The 16,677-nt window shown below is 36.7% G+C and overlaps 1 long non-coding RNA gene across 1 annotated transcript in view; it reads right to left on the minus strand.

The window, feature by feature from the left end:
- Nucleotides 1-3,646: 3,646 nt before the first annotated feature.
- LOC113631191 (uncharacterized) overlaps nt 3,647-16,677 on the minus strand; it is a 35,523-nt gene continuing 22,492 nt past the window's right edge. The window contains exon 3 of the long non-coding RNA XR_003437211.1: nt 3,647-4,073. This is a non-coding gene — a long non-coding RNA (uncharacterized LOC113631191). The remainder of the gene's footprint in view (nt 4,074-16,677) is intronic.

The following is a 16,677-nucleotide window of genomic DNA, read 5'->3' on the forward strand; positions in this document are numbered from 1 at the left end:
ATTTGCTGCATCAAACTGAGTTCAATTCTTTTTCTGCTACTTTTCCTCCACTGGCTGTGGTCCTGATCTCAAGTGATAAATCCCTTGGGTAAGAATACACAAAAATCTTCCAAGAGCATGCAATAATTTTTGGCAACATGTAGACAATAAAATTTTCCTAGCTCCACAGAAGGAAAATTCTACCAGAATTATACTGGATTCACATTACTGAACAGAATGTGAATAGAATAATAAATAAATTTGTTAATTAATTTGCTTAACAAATTAACTCATTTCAGAACAAAAGGAAGGCCTGCCCTAAAGGTCTACCCGAGAAGACAGAAACTACTTGAAACTCTCAAATGTTGCTTTTTTTTAGCCTTAAATATTTTACCTTTCAATAATAGACACCTTGTCTGCTCAAAGTATGATATTTTCAGTGACCTTCTCTGTCATATTCCTTCAAATAATCGGATTTGAAGATTTCCTAAAGGAGCTGAGATTACATTTCATGAGTTACCCTCTACCTGGTAGAAACATGCTAATAATTCTCATTAGTATTTTAAATTAATCTTTTATAAGCTACTAAGAAAAACAGAAAAGATATCTAAATAGAGATATGTTTTCTTTCTCCTGAACATAGAAATATGTACATTCTCTAGATGTGGTATTTACACTTCCCTCCAGCTTCATTATACTTTATGTACATTCTTTAAGAGTCTATCAGTCACCTGTATTTTTCCTTAATTTCAGAATTGAGTTTTAGACAATGAATATGAGAAAAGAAGCTGCATCCTATAAGGATGCAAACAAAAATATTCTAGGACAGAGTCCTGTCTAAAGGACTGTTTACCTGTCATGGTCAGATTCAATGAATAGGTATTGATTTTGGTGACATGAAACTAATTTAACAGGTCATTTTCACTTCAAATATCTGTTTAAAACAAATTTAGAGTTGGTCACAATTATCCTCAAAGTAACAGAAACATTTCATGAGCTTTTAAAATAAATGCTGTTGCAGATTTTATCTCCTATTATTGTCTGTTTTTCTCTTCAGTTCTGTTACTATTTGGTTTACTTACTTAGGTGCTCTGATGTTGGATACATAACCTATTTATAACTGTTATAACTTCCTAATGGATTGACCCTTTTATCATTATGTAATATCTTCCCTTGTCCCTGTGACAGTTTTTGACTTAAGGTCTATTTTGTCTGATACAAATATAGCCACACCTGCTTTCCATAGTTTACTATTTGTATGAAATATTGTTTTCCATCCCTTCACTTTCATCTTATGTGTGATCTTAAATCTAAACTGAGTCTTTTGTAGACAGCAAATAGTTGGGTCTTGTTTTATTAACCACTCAGACATCCTGTGCCTTTTGACTGGGGAGTTTAATCCATTTAAGTTTAAAGTAATTATTTTTTTAATTAACTATAGTCACTATGCTGAGCATTGTATTCCCAGGACTTATTTATTTCGTAAATGGAAGTTTGTAATTTTTGACCACCTTCACCCATTTCGCCCACCTCCACCACTGCCAATAAAAGTAATTATTGATAAGGAAGAACTTACTATTGCCATTAATTAACAGTTTTCTGTTTGTTTTGTAGTTCTTTTGATCCTCTTTTCCTCTCTTGTTGTCTTCCTTTGTGTTTCACTGATTTTTTTTTTGTAGTGATGATACTCCTTGATTCCTTTCTCTTCTTCTTTTGTGTATCTTCTGTATATATATTTTGTGTGTGGTTACCATAGGTTTATTGTAAGGTACATTTTGAAAACTCCATATTTTCCCTGATGCCTCAATATCCCCACAAGCAGGCTGTGAGTACCCCACCCAGGTGACTAGGTGCACCAATGTGATAAGGCTGGTCCCTGGCACAAGTTGCCCTTCTTGCCCTTCCCTGACTGTGACCTTGTGACATTCAAAAGCACCAATTAAACCCCCCACCCTGACCTCCAATAAAGATACATACCCATGGGTCCTCATTCAACCTGAGTCAGATGAGTTCCCTCCTTTGGCACTCCTCCCATATGGTCCCTGTGTGGCATGCGTGCCACCCTCTTATAGGACCCGAGAGTATAACACATCTCTTTCCCTTGTGCCTCTCCATAGTGTTATTCCATGTCTGCACCTCCTAATCATCAAAAATTTTTAAAGTAACATCATTATTCCTTACAACACACATAAAACATCTTATAGTTCTGATGGCATTTAGAGCTAACAACAGCTTGACTTCAGTCACATACAGAAATTCTACACTTTAACTTCCCCACCCCCACCCGAATTTCATGTTATTGATGTTACTAAATAAATAAATAAATAGCTCTTGCAGAATGTACAGGACTCAATTTCAACTGTTAGGACACCTTATGTCTTGGGTAGTGCTTTTATCTGAGGATTGTAGTTGGGGAGATTTCTCCTACCACTTCTGAACCAGCAAAGTAGTACTGGGCAGATTCAGGTGGTGAGGTTCTGAGAACCATTTGTTATTCAATCACTGAGGGAAAATTGGTAGTAAAATTGGACTTGCCATCAGGGCTGAGTATTTACTTATCTGAAAATATTTATTTAATGTCTCTACTGTGTTACCAAATTTTTGTTAACTAATAATAACGAATACCAGAAATACAAAAATAACTAGGGAAGTATCTTTGCTGTTATTGTTGAGTTTTGTTTTTTTTATTTTATTTGTTTTTAAGCACATAGGAAAGTTCTGTCCTCCAGAGATTCTGGTTCTATTGACCTGGGATAGTTCCTTTGCCTACATATTTGAGGCAGTTCTACAAGTGACTCCAATGGCTACCCCTGGATAGACACCACTGATTTAGGAATATATGTATAATTAGGCATACTAGCAAACATAACAATAACAAAAACAACATATAAATCAGATTATTCTAAATCTTCAAAATGTGATCAGTCATACAAAATTTGTGTTAAACAAGTAAAAGTGTCAAGAATATTCTTTAAATACTAATTTAGTCTGATGTTCAAATGAGAATGCTGTGTGAAAAGTTATATGATATGTGCTTCAGCAAACCAAGCCTATTGGAAGCACGTCTAATGGTCCAGCCACAACTACCCATTGGTGAAGTTTTTCCCTTTACAAATTTTAAAGCCTAGGAAGAAAGGGTCTCAGGCCATTAGGGCTGAAATGTCAATAACTGCAAATGTCTAAGGTGGGCCAACTGAAATTTTCAGAAGTTATTAATTTCACAAATTTTTGTTGACAGTAGTCCCTAAAGAGAAAGCTACTATTTTTCTCTTTTGATCTATATTAATTTCCTTTCTTTTTTGAGCTTGAAAGTATCTACAAGCTTAATTAAAAGATAGAGGGCTTCCCTGGTGGCGCAGTAGTTGAGAGTCTGCCGGCCGATGCAGGGGACACGGGTTCGAGCCCTGGTCTGGGAGGATCCCACATGCCGCGGAGCAACTGGGCCCGTGAGCCACAACTACTGAGCCTGCGCACCTGGAGCCATGCTCCACGGCGAGGGGCCGCGACAGTGAGAGGCCCACACACCGCAATCAATAGTGGCCCCTGCTCGCCGCAACTGGAGAAAGCCCTCGCACAGAAACGAAGACCCAACACAGCCAAAAATAAATTAATTAATTAATTTTAAAAAAAGAAAGTTAGAATTAAAAGGTACACATTTGGATAGAATTATTTATTTTCTACCACTTTCACGCTTCACAATATAGTAAAAATCACTCAGACTACTAATGTTGGGTGTTTTTATTTACAAGATAAGGATAATATTTGCCTTACATAAATCACAGAGATTATATGAAAAAAATTACATGTGAAGGTTATTTTCAAATTGCAACATATTAATACAAATACACAGTTTTAAGAAAAACATGATACGTTGATGCTATTACATTATAAGACAAAAAGGAAATTTCCAAGTTCAGCTGGTGTACATGTTTTCTTCTCAGATAAGAGCAATTGTCCTTATATCAGAAGAAAATTTTCTCTAATAAAAGTAGATACTTTACTCCATATGGTCTAATCATTACTGCAAATTTTCTCAATTTTCATCATTCACTTGTTTTTCAGCAGTAAGTCTGTTCATTCTCTATATTTTAGAGCTGTAGGAAAAGGAAAGACAAAGATTGCCAAGTGACATTAGGGAAAAAAAAACTTAATTAGAAAGAGAGGCAAGGACTTGCAAAATTGTAACCTCACAATCCAGAGATTTGGATTTTCTTAAGCTTTGGGGGAAGAAAATATGCAAAAAGTTGCTCAGAGCTGACCAAATCCCAAACTTCCTCCTCTAGACAAAATATTTCCTGTATATTAACATATTTCAAATCCTCTTTTTTGAGGTTTTCCATTTCAATGCAAGCTTTAAAAAAGAATCTCATTTTATCAGTCAAGATTAAGTCAGGAAAGAAGAACTACTTGGAGGGTTATGGGATTAAGGGATATATTACAATAAGCAGATATTACATGATTCTAGGATGAGATGGTGATGTGTAAGTCCCCAGAATTCCAACAGAATTGGAAGATCAAAGCAAAGATAACACTAACTAACCTTACTGAAAGAGAACAATTGGAGTGAACAATTGGAGCTTGCAGGGAAATTCTGAGAAGCCAAAGAATCTCAGCCTCCAAAGTGGGACCATGACCAGGAAATTGTGGAGAGGTCTATCGGAAGCTGTTACCTTTGTGTAGCTACCGTTTCTGTGGGTTTGTTGCCAAGTATCTGAGGATGGGCATGGGGCTGCCATTTGCCAAGCACATGCAAGGAAAGGCAAGGCCAAGGCCATGGCCAGTAAAGGTACAGTGAATCACTTTTAGATTAAGATAGTTTATTACTGGCATAGACTGTAAAAGGAAGACTAGCCAAAAGCACCAGCTCCCTTGTCCCCACACACCCACAAGGATAACGTGAAACAGAAGGACCCAGATGACTGCAGTGCAGGTTGTGGGATATATCACTACCCAGGAACCAATAAAGAATGGCCATCATCAAAAAATCTACAAATGATAGGGACTTCCCTGGTGGTCCAGTGGTTAAGAATCCACCTGCCAATGCAGGGGACGCAGGTTTAAGCCCTGGTCTGGGAAGATCCCACATGCCATGGAGCAACTAAACTAGTGCACCACAACTACTGAGCCTGCGCTCTAGAGCACTCAAGACACAACTACTGAGCCCGCATGCCACAACTATTGAAGCGCACGCACCTAGAGCCCATGCTCCGCAACGAGAGAAGCCACCACAATGAGAAGCCCGCGCACTGCAACGAAGAGTAGCCCCCACTCGCCGCAACTAGAGAAAGCCCACATGCAGCAACAAAGACCCAAAGCAGCCATAAATAAATAAACAAATTTTAAAAAAAGAAATGAGAGGAAAAGGCAAACCTACTTTGCGAAGTTTTGGTAAAATAAAAAACGACAGTATTCTGTAAAGCCAGCATGAACAGTGGGGGAGAGAAGAAGGTGAATGCTAGAAGCAGCCAGAGGGAATGTATTCAACTTAAAATTAGTTTCTAGAGACTTTCTGAACAAATGTGGAGTTTTCTTAGCAAGCTGACCACCCCCCTCTCCCAACTGTGATGACTGAGATTAGGAGAATGATAGAGGTGTTATTTTGTGACTTTTGTGTCCTCGGGCTAGTGTAATGTAGGAATTATCCAAGCTTTTCTTTTTCAAAAAGAATAAATTAGGCCTTAGAAATGTTAAACATTGAAAGTAGCACTTGAAAGCTTAAGTAGACATTTTTATTCAATGTTTACATTATCCATGTAAATTTATGATTATTAATGAGTGGATAAAAATAAGGGCATAGTTGGTGAACATGAGTACAACGTGTAAATGTGTGTTTGTGGTGTAAGTAGGTGCCAACATAGTTCTTTAATTTGAACAAAAAGCTGTGAAGATTAAATAAGCATAAAGTTTAGAGTTCAAACCAAATAATTGTCTCAAAGTTAATTAGCTTGAATTTTAACACAGAGCTCAACTTTAAAAGAATTTTAGGCATTAGCAAATGGATTTTGTAGTAACAGCTTTAGCTCGTCCTGACCAGATACTTAACCACTGCTACTTAGGATTAGTCTTTGTTTACTACAACCTTCCCTACTCCTTACGCTGAAAGACTGGATATACAACCAGACAGTGCCCACAACTCTGACCCGCAGCCTGCAACAACCAGCAGGGGAAGTCAACCTAAAATCTGTGGCGACCAGCTCAGGAAGTCAAACCACAACCTCTGTAGGACCTGATCCCAAATGGCCAGGACTTGATCAATAACTGACAGCTTCTCCTAATTTTTCCCTACTTCCAACTAAACCAACCAGAGAAAGCCAAATGCACATTAATGAATCACACAGGATGACTCACTTCTAGTCAGCTTGCCTCCAGCTTCTCCCTATCAACAGCCTCCAATCAGAAAATACCTGAATCTTTCCTTTTGACCACTCTACAGCTCAGATGTTTGCACACCCATGTTCACAGCAGCATCTTGACTACAGCCAGTGGAAGGTTCTGAAACAGAGGGTCTGGTTAGCTGTGTGCAGATTACTGTCCAACAGAAACGGCGAGATGATAATTGCGTATTTTTTTTTTTTTTACTCCTCAATTTGTTAATATGGTGTATCACATTGATTGATTTGCATATATTGAAGAATCCTTGCATCCCTGGGATAAATCCCACTTGATCATGGTGTATGATCCTTTTAATGTGTTGTTGGATTCTGTTTGCTAGTATTTTGTTGAGGATTTTTGCATCTATATTCATCAGTGATATTGGTCTGTAATTTTCTTTTTTTGTAGTATCTTTATCTGGTTTTGGTATCAGGGTGATGGTGGCCTCATAGAATGAGTTTGGGAGTGTTCCTTCCTCTGCAATTTTTTGGAAGAGTTTGAGAAGGATGGGTGTTAGCTCTTCTCTAAATGTTTGATAGAATTCACCTGTGAAGCCGTCTAGTCCTGGACTTTTGTTTGTTGGAAGAATTTTAATCACAGTTTCAATTTCATTACTTGTGATTGGTCTGTCCATATTTTCTGTTTCTTCCTTGTTCAGTCTTGGAAGGTTATACCTTTCTAAGAATTTGTCCACTTTTTCCACATTGTCCATTTTATTGGCATAGAGTTGCTTGTAGTAGTCTCTTAGGTTGCTTTGTATTTCTGCGGTGTCTGTTGTAACTTCTCCTTTTTCATTTCTAATTTTATTGATATGAGTCCTCTCCCTCTTTTTCTTGGTGATTCTGGCCTATGGTTTATCAATTTTGTTTATCTTCTCAAAGAACCAGCTTTTAGTTTTATTGATCTTGGCTATTGTTTTCTTTGTTTCTCTTCCATTTATTTCTGCTCTGATCTTTATGATTCCTTTCCTTCTACTAACTTTGGGTTTTGTTTGTTCTTCTTTCTCTAGTTCCTTTATGTGTAAGGTTAGATTGTTTACTTGAGATTTTTCTTGTTTCTTGAGGTAGGCTTGTATTGCTATAAACTTCCCTCTTAGAACTGCTTTTGCTGCATCCCATAGGTTTTGGATCATCGTGTTTTCGTTGTAATTTGTCTCTAGGTATTTTTTGATTTCCTCTTTGATTTCTTCAGTGATCTCTTGGTTATTTAGGAATGTATTGTTTAGCCTCCATGTGTTTGTGTTTTTTATGTTTTCTTCCCTGTAATTGATTTCTAATCCCATAGCATTATGGTCAGAAAAGATGCTGGATATGATTTCAGTTTTCTTAAATTTACTGAAGCTTGGTTTGTGACCCAAAATGTGATCTATCCTGGAGAATGTTCTGTGTGCACTTGAGAAGAAAGTGTAATCTGCTGTTTTTGGATGGAATGTCCTATAAATATCAATTAATTCTATCTGGTCTATTGTGTCATTTAAAGCTTGTGTTTCCTTATTAATTTTCTGTTTGGATGATCTGTCCATTGGTGTAAGTGAGGTGTTAAAATCCCCCACTATTATTATGTTACTGTCGATTTCCTCTTTCTTAACTGTTAGCAGTTGCCTTATGTATTGAGGTGCTCCTATGTTGGGTGCATATACATTTATAATTGCTATATCTTCTTGGATTTGATCCCTTGATCATTATGTAGTGTCCTTCCTTGTCTTTTGTAACATTATTTATTTTAAAGTCTATTTTTTCTGATATGAGTATTGCTACTCCAGCTTTCTTTTGATTTCTATTTGCATGGAATATCTTTTTCCATCCCCTCACTTTCAGTCTGTCTGTGTCCCTAGGTCTGAAGTGGGTCTCTTGTAGACAGCATATCTATGGGTCTTATTTTTGTATCCATTCAGCAAGACTGTGTCTTTTGGCTAGAGCATTTAATCCTGTCACGTTTAAGGTAATTATCGATATGTATGTTCCTATTACCATTTTCTTAATTGTTATGGGTTTGTTTTTGTAGGTCCTTTTCTTCTCTTGTGTTTCCCACTTAGAGAACTTCCTTTAGCATTTGTTTTCTAGCTGGTTTGGTGATGCTGAATTCTCTTAACTTTGGCTTGTCTGTAAAGCTTTTGATTTCTCCATCAAATCTGAATGAGATCCTTGCTGGGTAGAGTAATCTTCTTTGTAGTTTCTTCCCTTTCATCACTTTAAGTATATCATGCCACTCCCTTCTGGCTTGTAGAGTTTCTGCTGAGAAATCAGCTGTTATCCTTATGGGAGTTCCTTTGTATGTTATTTGTTGTTTTTCCCTTGTTGCTTTCAGTAATTTTTCTTTGTCTTTAATTTTTGTCAGTTTGATTACTATATGTCTTGGCATGTTTCTCCTTGGGTTTGTCCTTCCTGGGACTCTCTGTGCTTCCTGGACCTGGGTGGCTATTTCCTTTCCCATGTTAGGGAAGGTTTTGACTCTAATCTCTTCAGATATTTTCTTGGGTCCTTTCTCTCGCTCTTCTCCTTCTGGGACCTGTATAACGCAAATGTTGTTGCGATTAATGTTGTCCCAGAGGTCACTTAGGCTGTCTTCATTTCTTTTTATTCTTTTTTCTTTATTCTGTTCCACAGCAGTGAATTCCACCATTCTGTCTTCCAGGTCACTTATCCGTTCTTCTGCCTCAGTTATTCTACTATTGATTCCTTCTAGTGTATTTTTCATTTCAGTTAGTGTATTATTCATCTCTATTTGTTTATTCTTTAATTCTTCCAGCTCTTTAACAAAAACATTTCTTGCATCTTCTCAATCTTGGCCTCCATTCTTTTTCCAATGTCCTGGATTATCTTCACTATCATTATTCTGAATTCTTTTTTCTTGAAGGTTTCCTATCTTCACCTCATTTAGTTGTTTTTCTGGGGTTTTATCTTTTTCCTTCATCTGGTACGTAGCTCTCTGCCTTTTCATCTTGTCTCTCTTTCTGTGAATGTGATTTGTGTTCCACAGGCTGCAGGATTGTAGTTGGGTGCTTCTGCTGTCTCTGTATTGTTTAAGCCACTGAATTTTGAAGTTATTTGTTATGTAGTAGTAGGTAACTAACACAAGTCACCTACTCCTACACAGGGTTAAATCTCAACCTGGGATCCTGGGCAGGGAGTGAAGATGGTGTTAGTTTTAACAGGGATTGCTGAACAGGTCATCACTTTGGACAACTGAATAGTACTCTGATCCTCTAAATCGAATATTTAAAGCCAAAGTGAGAAGACACCTAATGTGTCTTCTCAACAGATTCAATAATATTTTTGATCAGGAATATTTTATGTCTTTTCTCCCAACATAGAAATCTTAATAAATGATGTTGCCATTTCTTCATGTTGACGTTTTATGTACCGTTTCTTACCTTGTATGTCAGGTTAAGGAAGAAGAAAAGAGTCGAATGTATAGAATTTTACAAATTCTAAGCCTGTACAAGTTCCTGTTCATAAGGTTTGGAGGGCTGTTTAATAAATTCTACAACAAACACCAAGACCTGAAAGTAAGGGCTATTTTGTTCTCATTCTGTTTTATACAAGGATGATTCAAGGCAGATAACAGAAGACAAACTTTGGCAATTTGGTCAATTACTGATTGACCTTCAAAAAGTTACTCCCATTGGGTTTGTCCTAGGTCTGAATCCCTACTATTGGATTCCACTCCTTTGATTTCTATGATGCTATGTCAGCACAGTGGAAAAAAGAAAGAAAACAAACTGCCAACCACATCAAAGGATTGTGCAGACGAACTGGGGGCCCATCATTGTAGTCTGTTCTTAAAGTGACAGAATGAGTGACTTCCCATGTGACATTGAGAAATCTCTTTGATGTGATTGGAGAAAGAGTCAGAAAAGTCCTTCTGACAAACTTGCATCTGATCTGATCTGATCATCCTCTGCTATTTTGGGTGCTTGTTTTTGAATCCTGAAGCCCTTTATGGCATCTCCTATTAAAATGTAGAGGTACCTGGGAGGAATCTTATTATTATTTGTTATCAATAAAAAGTAGAAAGTAACCGGAATGAGTTATCAGAAAGTCTTCTAGGACATGTCATCAGAAGCAGCAGATACATAAACGTCTCCCTCTAAGTCATGGCCATAGGCAAAGGACTGTCATCAGCTCTAACAGCACACAAAGTGTAATGAGATCTACTAACACAGTTCTGCTGATAGGGATTTTGCAACCACATATAAGGTGAAGCCTACATTCACATTAAATTCACACTTGAATGCGCATGAATGATTCTTTTTGTTGTCTCATTGCTGTGAATTCATTTACTGCCCCAACACAGAGCTGCAGAGTTCTTTAAAGGAATGGGGAAAATTGAAAATATGGCAGCATTGATTGTTGTACCCAGAATCGGGTTCTGAGAACTCAGTAAGGCATCTATGATAGGAAAAGGTGTGTTGCCCCACTTCCAGCTTCTCCATTCTCAAAACTATGGTAAGCAGACAAACTTTGTTACTAATTACTCTTATGGCTGAGAAGTGATCTGTGGCTCTAAAATATAAAATACTAAGTTTGAAAGTGATTCAACTGAGTGGAAAGAAAGTCCACATCATCATTTTTCAACCCCTTAGAGTATCTACCTGTTAGATGAGTCAGGATTTCTATAACCCAAATGTTTATTACGGACTAGTACTCTACTAAAAATTTCCACTGAGTAAGATGACATGTTACAAAAAACAATCTCATAAATGGATTCCCTTGTTTTTTTACTGAAATATAATTGACATACAATATTAGGTTAGTTTCAGGTGTACTGCATGGTGATTTGACATTTGCATAGATTATGAAATGATCACCACAATACATCTAGTAACCATCTGTCCCCATAAAAAGTAATTACGGTATAATTGACCATATTCCTTATGCTGTATATTCCATCCCCGTGACTTATTATATAACTGAAGTTTTGTACCTCTTAATCCCCTTCACCTATTTCATTCACCTACTCCACCCCTTCCCCTCTGGCAACCACCAGTTTGTTGTCTGTTTCTGTGAGTCTGTTTTCATTTTGTTCTGTTTGTTTGTTTTTTTTTAGATTCTACATATAAGTGAGATCATATAGTGTTTGTCTTTCTCTGTCTGACTTGTTTCACTTAGCATAATGCTTTCTAGATCCATCCATATTGCCGCAAATGGCAAGATTTCATTCTTTTTTATGGATGAGTACTATTCCATTGTGTATATATGTAGATCTATGTATACATACATACGTTCATACATACATACATACCACATCTTTATCCATTTTTCTGTCGGTGGGCACTTACATTGCTTTCATATCTTGGCTGTTGTAAATAATGTGACAGTGAACATAAGGGTAAAAAAGCTTTTCAAATTAGTGCTTTGTTTTTTTCAGGTCAATATCCAGAAGTGAAATTCCTGGATCATATGGCAGTTCTATTTTTAATTTTTTGAGCAGGCTCCATACTATTTTTCACAGTGGCTGCACCAATTTATAATCCCACCAACAGTGCACAAAAGTTCCTTTTCTCCATCCTTGCCAACATTTGATATTTGTTGTCATTTTGATTATAGCCATTCTGAAAGATGTGAAGTGATGTCTCAATGTGAATGTGATTTGCATTTCCCTGATGATCAGTGATGTTGAACATCTATTCACGTGTCTGTTGGCCATCTGTATGTCTTCTTCGGGAAAATGTCTGTTCAGGTTCTCTGCCCACTTTTTTTTTTTTTAATTAATTAATTAATTAATTTGGCTGTGTTGGGTCTTCATTTCTGTGCGAGGGCTTTCTCTAGTTGCGGTGAGCGGGGGCCACTCTTCTTCGCGGTGCGTGGGCCTCTCACTGTCGCGGCCTCTCTTGTTGCGGATCACAGGCTCCAGATGCGCAGGCTCAGTAGCTGTGGCTCACGGGCCCAGTTGCTCCGCAGCATGTGGGAACTTCCCAGACCACAGCTCGAACCTGTGTCCCCTGCATTGGCAGGCAGATTCTCAACCACTGCACCACCAGGGAAGCCCTCTGCCCACTTTTTAATTGAGTTGTCTGGTTTTTTTTTTTAACACTGAGTTGTATGAGTTCTTTGTGTATTTTGGTTTTGAACTCCCTATTGGTGATATGATTTGCAAATACCTTCTCCCATTCAGTAGACTGCCTTTTGGTTTTTTTGATAGTTTCCTGCACTGTGCAAAAGCTTGTTAGTGTCATGTAATCCCATTTGTTTATTTTTACTTTTGTTTCCCTCTCCTGAGGAGACAAATCCAATAAAAAAATTGCTAAGATGGATGTCAAAGAGCTTACTGCCTATGTTTTCTTCTAGGAGTTTTATGGTTTCAAGTCTTAAGTTAAAGTCTTTTATCCATATTGAACTTATTTTTGTATATGGTGTGAGAAAGTAGTCTAGTTTCATTCTTTTGCATATAGCTATCCAGTTGTCTCAACACTATTTATCGAAGAAGAGGCTGTCTTTTCCTCATTGTACATTCTTGCCTCCTTTGTCACAGATTAATTGGCCATAAGTGTGTGGGTTTATTTCTGGGCTCTCTATTCTGTTCCATTGATCTCTGTGTGCATTTTTGTGCCAGTACCATACTCTTTTGATTACTGTAGCTTTGTTATTGTTTGAAATCAGAAAGCATAATACCTCCAGCTTTGTTCTTTCTCAAGGTTGCTTGGATTATTCAGGGTCTTTTGTGTTTCCATACAAATTTTAGAATTATTGATATTTGTTCTAATTCTGTGAAAAATGCCATTGTTATTTTGATAGGGATTGCACTGACTCTGTAGATTGCCCTGGGAAGTATGGTCATTTTAACAATCTTAATTCTTCCAATCCATGAGCACAAGATATCTTTCCATTGTTTGTATCTTCAATTTCCTTCTTCAGTGTCTCTTCATTTTCAGAGTACAGGTCTTTCATCTCTTTGGTTAGATTTATTCCTAGGTATTTTATTCTTATTGGCACAATTGTAAATGGGATTGTTTTCTTAATTTCTCTTTTTGAGAGTTTGTTGTTAGTATATGGAAATGCAACAGATCTATATTAATTTTGTATCCTTAAATTTAACTGAATTCATTTATATAAGTTCTCATAGCTTTTGGTGGCGTCTTTAAGGTTTTCTATATATAGTATCATGTGCAAATAGTGACAATTTTACTTTCTTCTTTCCAATTTGGAGGTCTTTTATTTCTTTGCCTTGTCTAATTGCTGTGTCTAGGACGTCCAATACTATGTTGAATAAAAGTGGCAATAGTGGGCATCCTTGCCTTGTTCCTGATCTTAGAGGAAAAGCTTTCAGCTTTTCACCATTGAATGTGATGTTAGCTATGGGTTTGTCATATATGGGCTTTATTCTGTTGAAGTAGGTTCCCTCTCTACCCACTTTGTTGAGAGTTTTTATCATAAAGCAGTGTTGAATTTTGTCAAAAGCTTTCTCTGCATCTATTGAGATGACCATATGATTTTTGTTCCTCAGTTTGTTAATGAGGTATATTGTGCTGGTTGATTTGTGTCATAAATGGATTCTTATGGATCTGTTCTTAATTGGTTTGCTGAGTTAAACTGTGCAATACTTTCTCTGCATAATCAATGAGAAAGCTGTGATTTTTTTTTCCAGCCTGGGGAAGGAGGTCTGGGTGAAGATTCAAAAATTCTGTCTTTACCTTGAGGCTCTTCTACTTTTTATATAGCCAGCCTTCCAGGAAATATTAATATAATCCATTTGGGAAGTCTTTATGAAGAGGGGATTCAGTAGGAAAGAAACATTTATCCTTTTATGGGAAAAAAATTTTTTTAAGTATAGGTAAATTAGGAAAACACTATACTGGGTAGTATAGGAGAAAAAATGTCTGGTTTAAAATAATACAAATTATCATCACAGTGCTAGCAATAGATCAGCAACGGCAAAATGAAATTAAAGCTGCAAACTCGGGAGCTAAAATAATATCAAATTTATCTTTTTTTTTGAGGCTTTCTACTGAACTCCAGAGTTTCTACTTTGATAACTGCTTGGGTAGCTAAGGACAGAAAATAAACCTATGACTCTCCTCAAATGGGCAAGTTATAGAAGAACCCTGCATAATTCTGAGTTCCCAAAGGAGTATACCTCACACACAAAGGTCAGGATACATGTCTAAAAATAAATGATAAAATTTTTTTTAAAAAATTTAACTTTATTAAAAGAAGGCTAAAAAAGGCATTTTGCTTGTCTGTAACTTGTTGGGCAGAATAGAAAAAAAAAAAAATCTCCCATGATAATCTGTCACCCCAAGCTAGCATGTGAGTTTCTGGTGTGAATTAATGTTACTCATGAGATCCAAAATAATCTCAAATGGAAAATTTAATTTAAAGTGGTCTCAGCTTATCAGGGTCCTCGGGTATCTAGGAGGCACAACCTGAATCTTCCCCAGAAGAACTCCCCTTTAACCCAGGTCTGGAAGCAAACCCAAAAATTCCAAGAAAAATTACCTCCCAGATTAAAAGCAAATTCTCAAAAAAGCAAACGAAGAAAAAGAAAAATACTCAAGGAAATAATGCAACGTGAGTGAGAGCTAGCTGAAAAAATCAGAGCAGTAGAATCAGAAATTAAAAGCCTTAAGATATTGAAATTATCAGGCACAGAATATAAATAATCTTATGTAAGTTGTTTAAATAGAGAAAAAAGAAACTTGAAAATATGACCAAGAAACAGAAGTATAAAGAATCAATATGCAGACATCAAAAAATAATAAAACCTGTAGAATTAAATAAAGCAATCTCCTTATAAAGAACCATACGTATAAGTCACTGGATATGAGGCTGCAGTGCAACAGGAAAGGATGGGTTTTTCAATAAATGGGACAATTGGTTAATCGTTTGGAAAAAATACGTATCCAGACTCCTTCCAGACATAATAACAAAACAATTTCAGATATTTAGTAAATCCAAATGTGAAAGGCAGAACGATAAAACTCCATGGCCCCAATTCACAACTGTTTGGGCAGCTTGGCCTCCAGCAAGGCTCAGACTGCATGATCTCTATTGTCCTAACCCCTGGCAATTCTTAGAGTAGGAGGTTGCCTATCATGATTAACACACCATTATAATTTCCTCCACCTCGTAACTTCTAAGTGCACACCTTTACAGCCAGCTTTTGTACAATGTGATTCTGTCCGTAAAATAATTTTCTGCAAGGATCTTTACAAACATGTATTCATTTAATCTCCATTCTGTAAACAAGACGATTGATGTTCAGCAAAAGGCTTCCTCAAGATCATTCATTTGATACGTGTTAGACATTTTCCACTTAGTCAAGGACGTTTTGTAAAAATTCTTAAGTCATATCCACACATCCCCATCGTATTTCCTTAGTTGGACAGGAAAATTCTTAAAAGTGGAGTCCATATTTTTTCTTTAGTTTCTGTCCGCAGTGTGCCATAGAGCTGCCAGTGTGCAATATGTAATTAATAAGTGATGTGTGAGAGATGGAAATATTCTGCAGTCTTGTTAGTATTTGAGCACCTAAAAGCACATCATTCTGAGCAACGACCTGAATGACTCGCATGTCATCTCAACTCCAAAAGATGTCTCATGAGCATTCTGCTTTCTCTGTAAAATAAGCTTTTAACTTATTAAAAAGCCAGTCTTTTGAAGGAAGGACAGGTAACATGTAAGTAGACTCGAGTATAAGTAGACAAATGTTTCTTTGTATTAATGTCCCTGCTTAAAAGAATAGGATAAGTTCCAATGTCTGCTTCTTAGTGACTAGCTGTGATTTTAAAACATCTACACTATACAGCTTCAGTGCAATTACTATACAAACAGGCACAACAGAAAATCAGATACAGCAATTCACCAAGAAAGTATGTTCTCCTTATCTAATCAGATTCATTATCTTTCAGTATGATGCTATCAGTAAAAGATAGGAGCTGAGCAAGGGCAGAGGTGGTCATCATTGACAGGAGATTTTTCCAAAGACAAATTCAAGGTCCCAAAAAACTGAGAAGAAATGCCAGTATTTTCATTACTGGATCTTTTTTCCTCTTGACTATAAAGAGATTTATATGTCCCTGAAAATTATTGTAGTTAAGAGGCTCTTTCTAAGGTGAAATTTAAAGGGAATAATCCAGACATTTTGGTCACTAAATTTCATGTGATGTCTTTCTGAAGGGTAAGAAATTAAAATCTCATTCTCATTAACATAAATATAGTTCATTTTACCCTAAGACCAAGCAGTTACAATTGTCACTGTAAAAAAATTTTAACATCCTTTTACAGTTCTGAGACAGCATCAAAGTAATTATCAGTACAGGCTATTCCAGATCCTCATCTTCAAAGTATCACAGCTCCAACATTCATACATCAGCCATTCTGAGAG

This window comes from Aethalodelphis obliquidens, unplaced genomic scaffold (assembly GCF_003676395.1).
Source record: "Aethalodelphis obliquidens isolate GAN/ISIS:26980383/991018 unplaced genomic scaffold, ASM367639v1 scaffold31, whole genome shotgun sequence".
In the NCBI taxonomy this organism is placed as follows: Eukaryota; Metazoa; Chordata; class Mammalia; order Artiodactyla; family Delphinidae; genus Aethalodelphis; species Aethalodelphis obliquidens.